At 52.7% G+C, this 15447-nt stretch overlaps 1 protein-coding gene across 1 annotated transcript in view; it reads right to left on the bottom strand.

Annotated features, from left to right (window-relative positions):
* The window catches only part of PSD2 (pleckstrin and Sec7 domain containing 2), an 81800-nt gene extending 66785 nt beyond the window's left edge, over nt 1-15015 (bottom strand). Inside the window, exon 1 of the mRNA XM_072749758.1 lies at nt 14926-15015. The gene's annotated coding sequence lies outside the window, so the exon portion shown is untranslated. The remainder of the gene's footprint in view (nt 1-14925) is intronic.
* Nucleotides 15016-15447: the final 432 nt, after the last annotated feature.

The raw sequence follows: 15447 nt of genomic DNA, 5'->3' as shown, positions 1-15447 counted from the left end.
CAGCCCTAGGCCCGTGCACCCCTCGCCGCCCAGCAAACGTGGGGCTTGGACGCGTCTCCTGGTCTCAAGCAGACTAGCCGTCGCCTTCCAGATTTCAAAGACTGGTAGCTATTCTCAGAGACCAGCCTCAACCCCTACGTATGGTCCCGCATCCTCCTCGCTGGTTCCAGGCCGGTGGTAGGAGCTTGGGAAGCCACCCTGCACCTCCCCCCGCCCCCCTGGGGCGGCCTTCGTGGGCAGGAAGAAGTGGACACGCACATTCTCGAGACAGATCACGTAGTGATCGAAGCTTCTGGGGTATCCACACACACATACATCCACACACACATACCTCAGGCCTCCACGTGCATACATGTGCAAGGGCACACAGCCACAAGCGCCAGGCAACCATGCACCACACTGTCTTCTGTGCGCACACAGCCACATCATCACACACACAGCCCCTGCCTTTCCGTCCATCTATCCCTCTGTGCCCTGTGTCTCTCCCCCTCCCCATGACTTCGGGAAACCAATGCTTACCATAAATTGCAAATACGAACTCCTTTCCATGGCCTAAAGCCCTATCTACCCCTCAGACCACATCTCCCACCACCAACCCCTTGCCCATTATTTATTCACTATTTCTCTGGCAAAAATACACAGCACTCACTCACACTTCTGTTCCCTCTTCCTGAAATGTTCTTCCACCAGATCCTCCACTGGCTGCCTCCTTCCCTTCCTAAATACCACCTCCTTCCAGACCACCAGAGTTAAGAGGCTCCCTCCCCCTCATTCTCTCAAAACATGTTTACTTCAAAATGTGCCTCCTAATCATTAGAGAAATGCAAATCAAAACCACAAAGAGATACTACCTCACACCCATCAGGGTGTGACTACTATTAAAAAAAAGAAGAGGAAGAAAGAAAAAAACAAGTGTTGGCAAGGATGTGGAAAAAATAGAACCCTTGAGCACCATTGGGAGGAATGTAAAAGGGTGCAGCTGCTGTGGAAAACAGTATGGTGGGGACCCCTGGGTGGCTCAGCGGTTTAGCACTGCCTTTGGCCCAGGGTGTGATCCTGGAGTCCCAGAATCGAGTCCCACGTTGGGCTCCCTGCATGGAGCCTGCTTCTCCCTCTGCCTGTGTCTCTGCCTCTCTCTCTCTGTGTCTCTCATGAATAAAAAATTAAAATCTTAAAAAAAGAAAAAAAAGGAAAACAGTATGGTGGTTCCTCAAAAAGTTAAAAATAAAATTACCATAGGATCCAACAATCACTTCTGGGTTTATACACAAAAGCACTGAAAACAGGGTCTTGAAGAGATTTTTGTACTCCCACATTCATAGCAGCATTATTCACAATGGCCAAGAGGTAGAAGCAACCCAAGTGTTCATTGATAGGTGAATGGATAAGCAAAATGGGGCATATACATAAAATGAATATATTATTCAGTCTTAAAAAGGAAGAGAATTCTGACACATGCTACAACATGGATGAACCTTGAGAATATTATGCCAAGTGAAATAAGCCAGTCAGAAATATAAATACTGTATAATTCCACTTATATGAACTATCTAGAAGAGTCAAACTTGGAGTGCCTGACACTTGATCTCAAGATTGTGGGTTCGAGCCCTGTATTTGTGTGTAGAGATTACTTAAAAATAAAATATTTTTTTAAAAATAGAATAGTCAGGGGATCCCTGGGTGGCTTGGCAGTTTAGCCCCTGCCTTCGGCCCAGGGCATAATTCTGGAGTCTCAGGATCGAGTCCCACATCAGGCTCCCTGCATGGAGCCTGCTTCTCCCTCTGCCTGTGTCTCTGCCTCTCTCTCACACATCTCTGTGTTTCTCATGAATAAATAAATAAAATCTTAAAAATAAATAAATAAAATAAAAATAGAATAGTCAAACTCATAGAGACAAAAAGTAGAATGGTAGTTGCCAGGGACTGGGGAAGTGGAGGGAATGGGGAGTTACCATTTAAGAGGTACAGACTTTTAATTTTGCAAAATGAAAAGTTCTGGGGATGGATGGTGGTGATGGTTGCATAACAATGAATGTACTTGGGCAGCCCCGGTAGTGAAACAGTTTAGCGATGCTGCCTGCAGCCCAGGGTATGATCCTGAGGACCAGGGATGGAGTCCCATGTCGGGCTCCCTGCGTGGAGCCTGCTTCTCCCTCTGCCTGTGTCTCTGCCTCTCTCTGTGTGTCTCTATGAATAAATAAGTAAAATCTTAAAAAAAAAAAAAAAAAACAATGAATGTACTTAATGCAGCTGAACTGTACACTGAAAACCGGTTAGGATAAAAAAAAATTGTTAAGGATGGTCACTTTTTTTTCTAGATATTATTTATTTACTTGAGAGAGAGCACACAAGCAGGGGGAGCAACAGAGAGAAAAGCAGAAGCAGACTCCCTACTGAACAGGGAGCCCGATGTGGGGCTCAATTCTAGGACCCCAGGATCATGACCTGAGTCGAAAGCAGCAAAAAAAAAAAAAAAAAAGAAAAGAAAAGAAAGAAAGCAGACACTCGATCTACTAAGCTACTCAGGTGCCCCAAGACCAAATTTTTATGGGTTTTTTTTCCCAAATGTTTATGTTATATTATATCTTTCCACCATTAAAAATAACAAAAAATATGTAGTGGACATGTGTTTGCTTGTTCAATCCCACTTCACTCATGAAACTGTGAACTCCAAAAAAGCGGAGTTCTGTCTGTATGGCACACCTACCATGTGTTGCCACTCACTGAGGACATGAGGAACAAGATGGACAAGGTGACAAGGTGAAGGCTGAAGGCTCATAGCCTTCGGGGAAGGGGAGAAAGACAGTGAACAAACAGGTAAGCAAAATGACCACCTCTCAAGTACCGTGAGGAAAACTGGAACAGTGAAATATCAAAGTGGCTTCATGAGACATGTCGGCTGGGCAGTGGGACACACCATCCTACAGAAGGTGACATTTTGGCTAAGACCCAAGAAACAGTCAAGCCTGTGATGCCTGGGCAGCTCAGCAGTTGAGCCTCTGCCTTTGGCTCAGGGCATGATCCCAGGGTCCTGGGATCGAGTCCCACATCGGCTCCCCACAGGGAGCCTACTTCTCCCTCTGCTATGTCTCTACCTCTCTCTGTCTCTCATGAATAAATAAATAAAATTAAAAAAAAAAAGAAAGAAACAGTCAAGTCGGTCATTAAGTATCTGGGAGACCATGGTTGCAGACAAAATATAAAGCAAGTGCAAAGACCCTGGCTCAGCATAAGCCTGGTGTGCTAGAGGAACAGCAGCAAGAGGAGGGGGGAAGAGAGTAGAGAGGAAAGAAGGAAGCCCTGAGCAAGGAAGAGGGGATGGAGGGCATTACTGGTGGCAGAGGAGGGAGGCCCCACCAGTTCACCAACCTCCTCCTCCTCAACCAATGAGCTTCTGTGAGTGGCAACCTCTAAGTGCACTAAATGCCTTTTGCAGATCAGCTCAGAGGATGTTCACACCCGAAAGAGTCTGAACCACCCTGTGCTGCCCACTCCTCCCCTGCCTTCCTTGAGGACCCAGTCTGAGGAGTGTCCTGCTTCCCACCCAGCCCGCTCCCACCACACCACCCCCCACCCCCTGCCTCATCCTCAAGGGCCTGCCTCATCTGCAGGGGCCTGCTGCAGGCAGGGTGGGGGGGTGCTAGCCAATCACTGCCAAGGGTTTTGGGTCTTCCCTTCTCTGTCCCTCAAAAGCAAGCCAAGTAGAGGAAGCCCACCGGCTCTCCCTCACCCAGCTGGGGACCTGTGACAGGAGAAGGGAAGCAGAAACCCATCTCCAGCCTCTTGTTTCAGAGGTCCATCTGCAAGCCCCGTCCTTGGGGAGCCCCAACTTAAGGGGAGGGAACTAGGAACCCACAGGGCTTGCCAGGCTGGAGGGCAGCTTGGTAGTCAGTGAAGATGCCCTCAAAGGCCAGAGACAGCATCACCGGCAGGCTTGAGAGGGCTGGCTTCCCCCAAATGCCTTCAGTACCCCAAAACCTGGACCAGGACACACCAGGAGAGAGCAGGACCCCAGGGAGCATTTAGGTCTTCACCAGCCAGGACGCATGTTACACAAAAGGAGGGCCATCTATTCCAACCTACAGTCCTGGGCTCTGGGAGTTGAGGACCTGACCCAGGGGTGGGCAGTCCTGGGTCCCACCCTCACAGGTCCTCACCCAAAGGAAGACATGAGGGGTCTTCCACCTGGGATTGGAACATTGCAGGACCCAGCACTAAATATATGTAAAGCTTTTTCCTTTCCTTTGTAGTCTCTCAACTTGCCATGATGGGTTTCTGTATTTGCTATATAATGTCATTCTAAGTAAAAAAAAAGTTAAAAATTTAAACTAGCCTGGATTTTTACCATTCATCTTTATATTGTGCAATGGCAGTTTTAAAATATAAATACAGGGATGCCTGGGTGGCTCAGTGGTTGAGTGCCTGCCTTTGGCCCAGGGTGTGATCCTAGAGTCCCAGGATCGAGTCCCACATCAGGCTCCCTGCATGGAACCTGTTTCTCCCTCTGCCTGTGTCTCTGCCTCTCTCTTTCTGTGACTCTCATGAATAAAATAAATAATCTTTAAAATAAATAAATAAATAAATAAATAAATAAATAAATAAATAAATTACAAGGGCATTTCACTTATATGCCAAATCATCAAAATTATGCAGTTTGTATTTTGACATTTATACATACATATATTTCAGTCTTACCTGAGCAGTGGACACATGGAGCAAACTAACTCAATTATTTTTATTTCACTTGATTCGTGCATATTCTACTGACACTCTCTATCTCTGTCTGACTGGTAAGAAGGACTGGAAGGAAAGGGAACTGTGGGTTGCTTGATCTTTCCCTGTGCTGTGGTTTTACGGTCAGAGTAAGGTAGGTGTTGGCTTATCCAGGGATACAGTATCCAGGTAGGGGAGGATCCGTGGCAAAGAAGCAGGTAGGAAATCCTGAGGAATTACAGGAGTTACTAGAGGGCTATGATGCTCCAGCCTGCCTGCTCCCCATAAAGGAGCATGAGTGATGAGGGCACAGAGGTTCAGGTCACAGCATGGAGGCCCTGAATGCCCTCCATCTGGGCCTTGTTCCAACTCTAACCAGGCCATGTCTGCCTAGAACCTTCTGTGACTCTGCAATGCCCTCAGGATGAAATCCCCAGCCCTATTACTGAGTGCCACACATTCTGCTGCAGCCATAGCTCTGTTCTCCCTGAACCATGGGCTTGGGATCTGTCCTTCCCTCTACCTAGAATACTCTTCCCCACCAGTAGTGGTTGTTGGGTGGATGCATGAGTTCAGAGGCAGTGAAAGCCCTGGACTCTGAGCTATCCATCGGCTCACAGATCAGGCCACCAGGAAGGGCTGGAGGAGCTAGAAGACTTGAGGCACCTGCTCTGTTCCAGGCCCCACCTCCTTTACCCTCTGAGCTTATTGTTACTCCCATCCAGCCCAGGAAGGCATGTTCTTCTACCTGTTAGACAGCTGGGGAGACTCAGCCTCTTTTCTTTTCTTGCCCCCAGTATGTCCACATCCAAGGCCCAGCTGGAGTGAGCAGCCCAACAGCATTAGCCAGGCCAATGCAGATGGCCTCTTTCCTTGGCCAGTCTCAGAAAGAACTCACTCCCAGCTGGGGCCTGTCCCATTCTTTCTCCCTCCACTCCTTCCTCCCCCTCCCCACTTCCTTCCTTCCTGTTCTTGGATATTCCCTCTGCAGGAAAGGCCCCAGGTTCAGGGGCAAGGCCCCTAGGCCCAGCTGCCCAGGCCAGGACATATGCTTCTTCCATCAGCTAGCCCCCTCTGCCCTCCCAGGGGCCGGAAATCAGATCCAGGCCCAGGGAATATGTGCGGCACAGGAGACAGCCCAAGGTCATCTTGTCCCTCTCTCTGCATCCAGCCCAAGTACTAGCAGAAGAGCTCTGAAGCTCATCCTGAGGCCAGGAGTCTGGCACCAAGCCTGTGAGGGGCTTTGTCACTCTACCTGTGAGCTTATGGACCTCTTCAGGAAGGCCCTGAGCCTTTGTCAACCTAGGCTTGGATCTCATGTGCTGGGTCACTGGCACCTGGCACAAGGTACTTCGGGCACCAGTGCCTATAACCATTATAATTCTCCCTGACATCATCATCATCAGATTCCTCACAACTATCCTGGGAAGTAGACAGAGTTTATCTATAAATGAGGAAACAGAGCTTAGAAAGAAGAGGAAGATCAAGCTCTTTCAGCAAGTAGCAGAACTGAGACCAAACCCAGACCAGGCCAGTGCTCTTCATCACTATCAAAACACCCATTCTTGGTGATCCTGAAATAATTCTTTACTTCCTCAGTGCCTCAGTTTTCTCAATCATGTAATGAGGTGGAGGATGGAAGGAGGCATCCCCAAGGACTTCACTCACTAATCCATTAAGCAGAGGCTCACTGAGTGCTATCCTAAAGCCAGACCACAGATGGTCATGAGATTACAGACCTGACCCTGGAGGGTCCTACAGGGCAAGGTCATCCCAATCCAGTACAGACTGCAGGAGTCTAACCTGGGTCCTTCCTGATGCAGTTGCATCTCTTTCCTGCAATACATAGAGGAGAGGAAACCTCACGTTGTGGGAGGGGGAAAGGGTGCCCCCATCCCCCAGGACTGAGGAATATTAGTGAAAAGCCCCAGACAGGTGGGCAGAGGCCATAATGGGATGTCTGGGAGTAGATCAAAGTGCATGCCAATGCTAAGGATTTAGGTAGGACCAGGCAGGAGCTACCAGGCTTGGAACGGAGACACTGCACCTTACCATCACCACCACCCCCACCACCTTATCATCTCCTCACCCTTCTGCATGCAGCACACAGGGACAAAAGCCCAAATCCTTGATCCACGAGTGGAGATCTAGATTCGGTGCTACCACCCACACACACACACCCCACCGCACCCCCGCGATCACCCGGTACGGTACCCTCAGTCCCTTGCTCCCTAGCCAATATTCTCCCTTCATCCAAGTCTCCAGTCCCTCTGTCTTGTCCCCAGAGAGGGGGCTCTATTGCCAACAACCCCAACACTCCGGTCCCTCCGCCAGCCCCCCCCCCTCATGTACCAGCTCAAGGACGGGCCCCACAAACTAGGACACTAGGACGCTAGGACGCGGAAAGGGGAGGGAAGGAACGCATGCACCTCCCAGTCCTCGCGTCCAGCCCGGAGAGCTGCGCCGCTTCGTGGCCACCAGAGGGCGCGCGCCCCCGCCCAGAGCCTAAGCCACGACGGCTGTGGCAGTGGACCCGGCGGGGCTAACAGAGGATGGTGGCGAGGCGGGGTGGGGCGGGGCGTCACTCTTGCCAGGACTCCCCCGAAATGCAGCCGCATCCTGGGCTTGGACTTGTCTCCGAAGGACAAGAGGCTCCGACGCAGCCCCTCGACCTCCACCCCGGCCGCGCCCAGCTTCCGTCTTGGCTGACCGCTCGTGCGCCCCCTCCTGGCGTCAGTGAGCACTGTGGTCTGGCGGAGCTGGGGCTGGGGGAGTGGGGGAACAGGAAGATAAGGGGAATTTACCGGGAAGCAGAGGGTGGGGAACGCGATGCGAGTGGGAGAATACTAGTCAGACTGGGGTTGTTGTGGCACTGGGTGAACAGGAGTACTGGGAAGGCCCTGGGATCTCCATTGGATGTGCAATGTGCTGGGTGAATAACGGAAGGGCACTAGGGGCTACTAGGCAGGCACCGGAGGCAGTGGGTCAACCCTGGGGAATACTAAGGGGGCATCTAGCCAAACTGGAAGGAAAGCACTAAATGGTTACTAGATAGTCATTGGGGAGGGTGCTAAATGGATGAAAATACTAAGTAAGCATTAGGAGGGAGAGTAGATTACAATTAGATAGCGAGTGGGGGGAGGGCAATCCCTGGGTGGCTCAGCTATTTAAGGCCTGCCTTCAGCCCAGGGCATGATCCTGGAGTCGCGGGATCGAGTCCCAAGTCGGGCTTCTGCATGGAGCCTGCTTCTCCCTCTGCCTGTCTCTCTCTCTCTCTCTCTAATGAATAAATAAAAATCTTTAATTAAAAAAAAAAAGATAGCAAGGGGGTACTTGGAAGTACTTGGGAAGCACTGAAGAGATGTTGGGTGAGTACAAGAGGCACTGAATGGGAACTGGGAGTGTCACTGGGCCCACAGCAGGAAGGTTTGAGTGGGTTTGGAGATATGGCATGACTGAGAGAGTAAAGGGCCGTTAGGACAGTTCTTGGCAGGTACTGGGGACTTGGGCGTTATAGGTGAGAAGTGCTTACACCATGGACCAGGATGGCACTCCCACAGCAGTACCTCAGTGCCCCCTCACAACAGCCCCTGGAGCCTGGATCATTGTGTCATTGTCACAGCCAGGACTTAGAACAGAGATGTCCCTGGCCCATTGACCAGGACCTGTTCCCGGTTTCCTGGCCGGGGATGGTGGGGAGGCAGTGGGGGTGCCACAAGTGAGCAGAAGACAGAGCCCTCCTACTATCTACCTCCCCCAGATGGAGAGGTAAGTCAAGACAGGTCAGTCCTTCGTCTCTAGAAAAATAAGGAGCCCCCTCCTCAGTCCCTCCCACCAGGCTTCGGCCTCACGACCCAGCTCGCTGGCTGCTGGGCCGGGAGGGGCTGCCAGGCTCGGCCTCCTGCCCACAGCGGGGCGCCGGGGGAGGGCGGCGCGCGGCTCGAGATGCCGCGTTGCCATGGAGACGCTGCCGCATCCTGACTGCTCCTGGCAACGGGGTCCCGCAGCCAGGCAGGCGCTGGGCGGGGACCCCAGGGAGCGGGCGCGCCGGGCTGCCCGCGGCGCCGCCGGACCCCCGGGACGGGACCCGGATCCGGCCCCCCCAGACACCCCTCGCTCACGCTCCCACCGCGCACACATGTGCGCAGGCGCCCCAGCTGCAGCAGCCGGGCAGATCTGCAGCCCAAGCCCGCCCTGCAGCCCCCACTCATTAATTCAGCAAACATTTGCCGACCGTCTCAGTGCCAGGCGCGAGCTGGCCACTGCGGCTGCGGCGACGAGTCACACGGGGACGCAGCGCCACCACCCCCCATCTCACAGCCCACAGAGGAGACAGGCACAGATAACAGTACGATCAATACTGTGACCCACACACACACAGCGGCCCGCTGACTGCGTGCTAAGCCCTCCTCACCACAGGGCCTCACCAAAAGTATACCACCCTAGGGAAGCCCCTGCGAGACCCCCTTTTTACAGATGAGAAAACTGAGGGCATGGGAGAGCTCATTTATTCACCAGAGGCCACATAGCATGAGGCAAGGCCGGCCTTCCAGTTTGGATCTTAACGGCTTTCCCACACGACCCCTGCCAGACGTGCTTCCAGTGAGGGCATGGATGAGGGAGGACCCAACTCAGCTGGGGAGGTAGCTGGGAGAATTTCAGAACTTGGGGCCTGGAAGAAAATGCAGGTCGGCCAGGCAGAGCAAGGGGAGGCATTCTCAACTGAAAGGGTGGTCCAGGCGAAGACCTGGAGAACTGAGAGTGGCCAGTGGGTGTGAGGGAGAGCAAGTGCAGATGTGGTTAGAGAGCTGCTTTGGGGGCCGAGCCAGCAAGCTCCGTAGGCAAGCCAAGGAGCCTGCACTCCATTCGTCAAGGAGTTTGGGCATGTGAGCAAGAGAGGACATGTATGGACTGTCGCTCTGGCAATCGTGGAGAGGATAGCTGGGGGGCTGGAGAGCAGGCCGTGGTCACAGCCCAGGAGGGACAAGTGGATCCAGCCCCAGTGGTGGGGTCCAGAGATGGGGAAGGACACCTTCTTCTTGCCTGCCCAAACAAAGAATCTTCTCTGCCTGAACCAGGAACCCTGGGCATGACACAACATGGACGCAGATGCACCATAAGGCATGGATTTGGGAGGGCAGCCAAGGGAACACACTTCAGAGTGACACAAGGAAAGACCAAAGCTAGACCCCAGGAAGAACTTCCAAGGTCCAGGAATAGGACTGAGTTTGCAAGAGAAAGGCCAGGGAATCCTTGAGAAGAAAAAAGCCCCTCACACATCTCAGCATGGAGTAGCCAAGCTGTCCCTCCCAGACCCCTCCTGCCAACATGATTCCTTCCTGGCCCCTGTCCAGCAGATGGAGTCCAGGGCACCCCTCTGAGGAGGCACAGCATCCAGCCTTAACCACCACCCCCTCTCAAGGTTAGCCTAATTTTTTCCCTTCCATGGATTCAGGTCATTGCTCCCTGTCCTCTCTCCCAGGCGCCGTGGAATGTGACTAATTCCCTCCCTTCATTTACGGCTCCTGTTACCTGGGAGGTATTTATAGCACCACAGCCTCTCCCACCCTCCCCAGCGACTCAGCAGCTCTCCCCCCAGGCCAGCTCTCCCCCACTCAGCCAACCCTTGGCTCCCCTCTCTCCTGCTGCAGCTCCACCACCTCCCACCGGCGCCTCCCCTCACTCGTCAGTCCCCCAGGCAGCCGAGGTGGGAGGGGCTGACCCTGTGCGGCTGCAGGGGGATGCCTCTCCCCTCTTCAACTCCCCCAAAAGGCAACTTAGGGGCCATGCCAAGGGAGAGATCTGCCATCTCACCATGCAGTCTGATCCTTACACTACTAGGTAACAATTATTGAGTACTTAATGTGTGCCAGGTATTATTACTTCTGGTTTGCACATAAGGAAACTGAGGCTCAGAAAGGCTAAATGACCCCCCTCAGATCTTTACAGGGGAGGTGGGGTACTCCTGCACAACTACCCTCCGCAGCCCTGCTTGGTTTGTGGGAATACCCCCAAAGGCAGTTTGGGTAGAGTAAGGACCACAGGATAGATACCTAGGGGGTGCCTGATTGAAATACCTCTCACAGAGCCAGAGGTGTACCTGCTGATGACAAGCCATGGCTGATCTGCCCAGACACTGACAGGGAATAGCATCAGATGGAGGCCTCTAGGTGCAAGACACTGTTCCACACATATCCCTTCCTCCGGCAGGGGTACTGAGGAACTGGAGTGAGAGGGCACAGCTGGAGCTAAAGACAGAGAAGGAAATTCTGTGACCACAGAGGACAACTGAAGGGAAATTGCAGCAAAAGAGAGGTAAGTTAGACTCTGTGAAGTATTTATAGGTGTGGAGGGCCAAGGCAGGGACCAGCTGCCCTTCCATATTCCCATCTCTCAACTACCCCAACCTCATCTTCACAGCTGGGCAGACAGACTCTGGCAAGTGAAGAGACTATGTCAGCTTTTCTTGATCTTCTGACCAGAAATTCTACAACACTGATGAAGTGGCTTTGTCAGGATTTCGAGGAGACAGGGAGGGATGGCACAGGAAACTGAGTTCATATTCCAGCCTTATACTCATAAGCATGCTGACACACAAGGTAAGTGACTTTGCCTCCCTGAGACTTGGTTTCCCCATCCGTAAATGGGGCTGACATCACACATCACTCACAGGTGGTCATGAGAACTTGGAGCCATGAGAGTCCTGAGCATGGGGCCTGAAACATGGCAGGAGCTCTATAACCAGAGGCAGGTTTGTATTTTTCTCTGCTTCTTTCTTCTATCATCTGAGCAAAGGGGCCACACCTCTTCCCTGAGACTGGGGCATCCTGAGGATAAGGGCTTTGTTTCTACCATCAGCCTTTCATCAACTGTCCTTGGGACCAGAAGGTACCCAGGCAGGCTGCTGTCGGGAATGAACATTCACTGCCGTTATCAGTACTTTCATTATCATCAGTATATCACTCTCTGTGGCTGTAGCCCCAGCAGCACACACCCAGCTAGGCTCTCAGCTTTTGTTTAAAGAAGTCATCCCCCCCATCACATTGCCACAAAGGCACACCAAAGTTCCCACATGAGCCCCATCTCAGGGGGCCACACTGGGTCCAAGAGCTCCCATTGTATCCTTTTCACTGATACCCCCATCGAGGGGTGCCAGGAGCGGGCCTGGAAAAAGAAAGACACTGAGTCATTCTGATTCCTGCTTCAGGGAGCCAGAGCTGGCAGCAGCCCAGCTGGCCCCTCCAAGGGGGAACATCAGGGGCAGAGTTAGGCCCCTGGAGGTCCCCTGGCCGCCCCACCCAAGGGGTGACCATGGCGGCAGCAGGAGCCAGATTTGGGAGGGTGGGTGGAGGGAGAAAATATAGGCTGCTAGTGGCTGGGCCCTGGCAGAACAGAAAGGGGCAGCAGGAAGCATCTGTGAGAACCCCTATGGATCTGGCATAGTGCCAGGTCTCTATCACCCTGGGAGAGAGAGAGCCCCACCCAATTCACAGATGAAGACTACACGCTGCCATAGAGAGGGCCCACCAACTGCCAGTGGTCACATAGCACCTGCTGGATGGGGGCAGGCAACGCCTGCACAGGTGCCCACGACCCCCCTTCCTCATGTCCCGAGGGGACTAGCGGGCCCAGGGCTCCGCCAGGGGATGGAAGCAGGCAGCATCCCTGTCTGTGCTGGCAGATGGGGGTTGGGTCCGGGTTTCACAGGAGACTGGGCACAGAGGTCAGGGAGTAGAGCAGTGGAGGGGAGGCACTCTGAGCCACTCTGCAGCAGGGCAGTGCCATGGGGACTAGACGTTGAGGCTTTAGCCTTCAGCCTGGCACCCGGGAAGCTGGCAGTGGGACCCTGGGCAAGGCCTGGCCTCTCCCTGAGTCTCAGTTTCCCCAGTCACACTATCATAACTCTAAGCTCCAGTTGTTCTCCCTAGCGCTTCTGAGTCAGGCCTCCCCCTGCATGCCAGCAGGGCCAGGGGGCCGAGGGGCCAAAGAGGGGCCTGGGCCCAGGCGGCCGTCCTCTCCCCACCCGCAGGCATGAGGGGTCCTTGCTGAAGAAACACGGTGTATACAAATAATTAAACAGAAGAATTGGAGTGATTAGGGCAGATGATTATTGTCAAATTATGATTTATCTTGTAGTGGAATTAGTATTCCCCCAAAGGGCCCGGCGTGGCGCGGCGCCCGCCACGGCCCGTGATTAATCGCCGTCTCCAGAAGGTCACCTCCAGCCACTGCAGATTAACTCAGTGGGGAAACTTCTTTCCGTAATTCAAGCTGTTGTTCCCACAACCTGTCATCCGCCGCTGCGGAAAAGGACGATTTCGTCAGGGAGCCCAGGGCGGGTGCCCGTCCGCTCCCCCGGCCCCTCCCGGCTGCGGACATGATATATGGTGCGTCCCAACACTGGTGACCGCGAGGGGGGGCCGCGCCCAGCGTGGGGTGGGCGGCGGGAGGCAGGAGTAGGGGGAGCATGGGGGACCAGGCGCCGCCAAGCAGAAGTAGGCTGTGAGGGGAGACAGAGCGCGGGCGGTGGCAATTAGGAAGAAAATTGGATTTTTCAGCGTCCAGAAGCAGCTGGGATCTGCGGTGTGTGGCGCAGACACCACCCCCTTCCCCAACACACACAGGCACAGGGCTCCAGCCAGGCGGGGGTACTCCCCAAGAAGGATGGAGGATGGGGGACAACAGTCCTCCTTCAGGAAGGGAGGAGATGTAGAACCAACAGAAGGCAAAAGAACCTGGTCAGGTCTGAGGCGGCCCTGCAGAGCCTCCCAGTGAGAGGAGCTTTCCTGACCCAAGAGCCAGAACCAAGATCCCGGTTCCTCAGCGGTAGACACTGCCAAAGTCACATGCCCATGTCACCTGGGGCCGCTAATCATGGCCACCTCCGTCTGGCAGTCTAGATCCGGTCTGAGAGGGGGCTCTGGAATCCTGGTTGTCTCCTTGCACAGGGAGAACTGCGGGGAAAGAGCCCCCCATCCCTGCCTCCTCATCCCACCCCCTGCACATCCCTTAGTTCCTTGAGTGGGAAGGGGATATGAAAGCACAAGTGCCCTCTTTCAGTTACCTTCCATCCAGGCCTTGGGGGAGTTGAGAGGGTGGGACAAGTGTCCTGTACCCACAGTACAGATGAAGAGGCTGACGTCAGGTGACTATCTGCACTGAAACTGACAGGGGTCCCCAGCACCCTCGGGATTACTGCCAACTTCCTTCAGGCTCTGCCCTTTCCAATTCAGCGACCCTGCTCATCCTCCCCACCTCCAGAAATACTCCCCATGCACTATTCTTTCAGGCCTCTAGGCTTAGCACATTCCCGAAATGTGCTTCCTGCCCCCAGCCCTCATCTGGTCAACTTCTATTCATTCTTCTCAATCCAACTATTTGTCCCTCTAGGAAAAGAGGGTGCTCCCTTGTGCAGGAGCTGTGTTCTCACAGGCCTCCCCCACCAGAATGGGCACTCGCTGTGGGCCTTCTACATCTGTCTCCCCAGGGCCAGTGTATATCCTGCCCAAGCAGGTACTCAGGAAACTAATTTAGGAGGCACCAAGGAGGGGTGCCTGGGTGGCTCAGTCGCTGAAGCATCTGCCTTCCATTCAGGTCATGATCTCAGGGTCCTGGGATCAACCCCCTTGTTGGGCTCTCTGCTCAAGGGAGAGCCTGCTTCTCCCTTTTTCTCCCTCCGCCTGCTGCTCTACTTGTGCACGCTCTCTCTGTCAAATAAATAAATCTTGAAAAAGAAAGAAAGAAAGAAAGAAAGAAAGAAAGAAAGAAAGAAAGAAAGAAAGAAGAAAAAAAGAGAGAAAGAAAAAGAAAGAAAGAAAGAAAGAGAAAGAAAAAGAAAGAAAGAAAGAAAGAAAGAAAGAAAGAAAGAGAAAGAAAGAAAAAGAAAGAAAGAAAGAAAGGAAAGAAAGAAAGAAAAAGAAAGAAAGAAAAGAAAGAAAGAAAGAAAGAAAGAAAGAAGAAAGAAAGAAAGAAAGAAAGAAGAAAGAAAGAAAGAAAGAAGAAAGAAAGAAAGAAAGAAAGAAGAAAGAAAGAAAGAAAGAAAGAAAGAAAGAAAGAAGAAAGAAAGAAAGAAGAAAGAAAGAAAGAAAGAAAGAAAGAAAGAAAGAAAGAAAGAAAGAAAGAAAGAAAGAAAGAAGGTACCAAGGATTCAGGGCCCTGACTTCCCACTACCCCCCCCCCCCCCCACCCGCCACAACTCCCAATACCACTTACCAGACCCCAGATCTGAAGGTTGAGGGGCAGGGGGCAGAGGTGGAGATCCTTGCTGACTGGCACCCTCGAAATCCAGAGGCCTGTGTTTAGCTCAGAACAGAAGCATGTATTATGTATGCTGCGGTTTGCTCAGAACATTCTCAGGTCTGATATATACTTAGAGTTGTGAAGACCCAGTACTATTTGGGAGGGAAAAACCTATCTCTCTGTGTCTCAGGTATGGTGGTAGGGCAACACCCTCTCCAAAACCAAGGACTAAACACTGGCATTTTCTTAGGGGGAGAAAGGGGCTTTCCATCCACCAAGGGACTGTTTGGCAGACACCCACCCTCCAAATCTTTGGCTGATAGTGATAATGAAAACCCTGATTTAGTCTGCATCTTACATTCAAAGCACCTTTTGCTGCATTCACTCACAGACTCCTCAGGGACAAAAAGAAATTCAATACCCCATTTTACAGATGAAGCGGATTTGGGGGAGGTAGCAAGTGACTTGCCCAAGGCCTGGGGCTGTAAGCACTGG

This window comes from Vulpes vulpes, chromosome 2, assembly GCF_048418805.1.
Source record: "Vulpes vulpes isolate BD-2025 chromosome 2, VulVul3, whole genome shotgun sequence".
NCBI lineage: Eukaryota > Metazoa > Chordata > Mammalia > Carnivora > Canidae > Vulpes > Vulpes vulpes.
The sequence above is the reverse complement of the archived record's forward strand: the minus strand, read 5'-3'. Positions and strand labels throughout refer to the sequence as shown.